Here is a 3,746-nt window from a genome sequence, read left to right on the forward strand (position 1 = left end):
CCTTGAGCTCTGCGGGAAACAAGGGTGGGTCTCAGTGGGAAGCCTTGAGAAAGTTCCCTTGTGCCACAGCCTAGGACTGGTCCAAAGGAGCACTGAAGGAGTCTGGGTCTCGAGGCACCGATCCTCTGTACTCTGAGAAGCTTGGCTGTTTATTGGAAACCTTCAGATTCCCCCCGCCTCTAGCCTCCTAGCACTCAGAGTGAACCTCAGCATCATTCCTCCTGAGAGCCCAGCCAAGAAACTTGGGGATATGGAGGTCCACCACGTCTGATTTCTAATGCAGGTATAGCAAACAGCACCAAACTCAGAAGATTGAAGGTATCCAGACCAGCACTCTGGCTCGTCGGGGATTCAGAAGACCCAGGGGCCTGGGGATACTCCACTGGGCTTCAGCTGCAAAGCCCAGGATGGCCAGCTGGAGACGGGACCTCCTCTCTCCTTTCCTTTCCCTCTCTTCTTTGGGTTTTCCTCACCCTCTATGTCTACCACTATATTTCTCTCTCCTCTCTTTTTCTCCTTCTCAGTCACCCTTTCTTTCCCCCTCTTTTTGTACTACTTCTTTCTCTCTTTCTGACCCTCCCTTTACCTCCCCCCCTCCCCCGGCTCTCTGCCTCTTTCCCTTATCTCTTTCTCCCCTCTCTGACTTTCTCTCTTCAATCTTGTCTGTGCCTCTCTGTCTCTGTTACCTTCTCTCCTATGCTGAGAGTGGTCTCTCATGCCTCCTAGCTAAGTGTGTGCATGTGTCTTGCCCTCTCAGGGTTCCCAAGGCACACAGGCAGGAAGATTACCTCCTAACCCCACGTAAGCAGATGCCTGATTGTCATCCTCTTAATCTTTAGTGTCTCTCCAAAGGTGGATCAATCAGCCGCCCGATGAAGAATTAAAAAGGTGCTGAGGCCAGTCTATGAGACAGCCCATTGTAACCCTAGACCCAGGGCACCACTGAAGCCTGACGAAGCCATCCGGCTTCCTATCCGCCCACCCCAGCCTGCTTTCTCCCCTCAATGCCCCTTTCTCTTGCCCTTAGAGAATGATTACATCTTATTTGTTCAACCTTCACTTTGGATTTTGAAGGGAGTTTTGGCTCCATTTGGGCTCCATTTCCCATTGGGTACCTCATAGAGAACTGATCCCCCCTCCTTTCTCTGCTAGAGCAGTGACTTCCCACTCACCCGCAATCCCTCCATCCGCTGGGCTTTTGGAGGCGTCTGGGAGGGATCAACTAGACTGGGCAGCTAATAACAATCAGACCTTTAATGCCAAATGACTTTCTCACCTTGGCAGATCCTTTGCAGTCTCTAACCTTGGGGAGGGAGTGGGAGGAGGGGGATGTAGGTTCTTGCATGGTTGAGGAAGAGAAAGAGGAAACAATGACAGGTTTTAAAAGTGAGCCCTCCTATGTGTCTCATAGCCCAGAGAGAGATTTTCAAATATCATCACCAACCAAAAACTCCAGAGCACAGGTTCTTAACCTAAACTTGATGTTTAAAAAAAATGTCAATAGCCGTATTCCAACATGTTTGGCTTCTTTTGTAATCCTATGAGTTTTAATCTTATGCATTTAAAAACATTCTGAGAAGGCATCCACAGGTTTAGCCAGATTGCCAAATATGTTTTTAACATTTAAAAAAAAAACCCGACCCTAGGTCTAGAGTTGCCAATGAGGACGCCATTTGGGAGCAAGAGGAATGAAGAGTGGGGGGAGAGGTGGTCTGCATAATCTCTGTAATTAGAGAGCAGGCTAGGCCAGAAAGGAGGCTAATTTTCAACTATGGGATCCCAGGGAACACACAGGAACTCTTCCTGTTAGGGGACAGCATCTTTACTGGGCAATGATAGAAGGAAAAAGCACTTTATCACTTTGTAATCCCCACTTCGTGCCAGACTGGCTAGTCTTTAAGGCACCATCCATCTAAGTGCCTACTATTGCAGGGTCTTCTGCTAGGTTACTGGAGATCCTTACACACTCAAATGGATCTCCATGAAAGATGACCAGAAGATCTGTGGACGTTCCCTCCAGTGTTGCTCAATGCAGTGCACCCATTCCTGCCCATCCTACAGGACTCATCCACAGCTTCCCATACATTTGCCACAGGGGCTCTGCTCAACATGCTAGGGCGCTTTTGTCCCTTTCTCTTGACATTGCAAGGTTTCTAGTGGGGCACAAAGGTCTTCCATTGGGTATCCCCCCCTTCTCACCTCCAGCCCATCAGCTTTGTTGTTCATATATCATGTTCTCCACAAAGTCCTCCTCTGATGCCTCAGTGCAGTGAGGAAGTGATCCTATAATAGTAGAGTTCAAACTATGCCAGGCACCTCCATGCCTGGGAAAGCTTCCATTCTAGTCCCAACAACAGACTGAGACTACTTTTCCAGGAACAGTCTGGTGAAACACAGAAAGTTCCATCCCCAAGAGACTGGCCACCTGGTAATGAAGTTTTTAGCTATGGGAACCCATAAAACAGAGATGCAAAGGGTACAAATGCAGAGAAGTGACTGACATTCTGGTGTTCATGTAGACAAGCTTTCCCTCTAAGTTCTCAAAGGACATTGGCCAATTTCCATTTTATGAGCCAGAAGGGGGATGACATTCCCCACCCAGGCCAGGACTTAACCAAGCAAAACTGGAAAGCCTTAGGTAGGTTAAGGAGAATCCTTGGTCCTCTGAAGGAATCTCAGAACAGAGGACTGGAGCTGAAGCTACCAGTTATAATTAACTCTTCAAAAACAGGAATAAAAATAATGATAGGACTTTTTCAATATCTTGATTAGTTTTACTTTTTTTTCCTCTTTCTCATTCTTTGTTATAAGGGGTGGCTGTCTAGGAGAAAGGAGGAGGGATATATAAGGAAATGTCGATGATATAAAAACAAAAGATATCATTTTTTTTTAAAGTAAATGGCATGCCTGAGGTTCCACAGCTGATTAGTTATAGAACAAAGGCTAAAGTTTGTATCTCTTGACTTTCAACTCAGAGATCTGTCCACTACATGACACTGTTGTGTCTGTGTGTGCCCAAGGATCTCGAGATATATCCAGATCTTGGCAAATTAAGGGGAACAAATCACAGAAGTCATGACTAAAAATGATGTTGCATGGCTGCTGGGTCATTGCATGATGGGGGCAGGGGGAGAACAGTGCCAGGAAAGCTAATGAAGAAACAGGGAAGTTGGGGGAAGGTCACATGTACTGTTTAGGGGAGTTGTTCTACGCTGAGGGCTTGGCCCTCAAAGTAACCATAGAAAATCAAGGAAAGATAAGGAGGTGGTGAACTAACCAGATGCCAGTGATCCCTTTACAAAGTATGACTCTACAAAGTTGCATGACTGAATCAGAAAGGGACTCTGGCTTTTAGCTGGGAAAGATTGGCCACACCCCACAAATGTGCTTTAAAAACTAGCTGAATCCACTAGAGTGAGTCAATTTGAAAGTATGAAGGCCAGGAGAAATTCTGTGGACTATGACCCCTATATCTATATCAGAAGGCAAAGTAAGAAAAAGAAATTTGGTCTCCTCTCCCACGCACAGCAACCTTGGGATGTAATGGAGGAGCTACTGGCCCATAGGATACCGGCCCATCCAGTAATTAAAGGTTCAATTCAAAAGAGTTCAAGACAGTTGAGGTGCATCCAGCAGGGAGTAGAGACACATATTCTCCAGTCCAACATAAACACAGATTCAGTCCCTTGAGAGAGAAAGCAGTTTCAAGGAGTATGACCCCCGGCAACAACAACAACAAAAAAGAG

Source organism: Trichosurus vulpecula, chromosome 8 (genome assembly GCF_011100635.1).
Source record: "Trichosurus vulpecula isolate mTriVul1 chromosome 8, mTriVul1.pri, whole genome shotgun sequence".
Classification (NCBI taxonomy): domain Eukaryota; kingdom Metazoa; phylum Chordata; class Mammalia; order Diprotodontia; family Phalangeridae; genus Trichosurus; species Trichosurus vulpecula.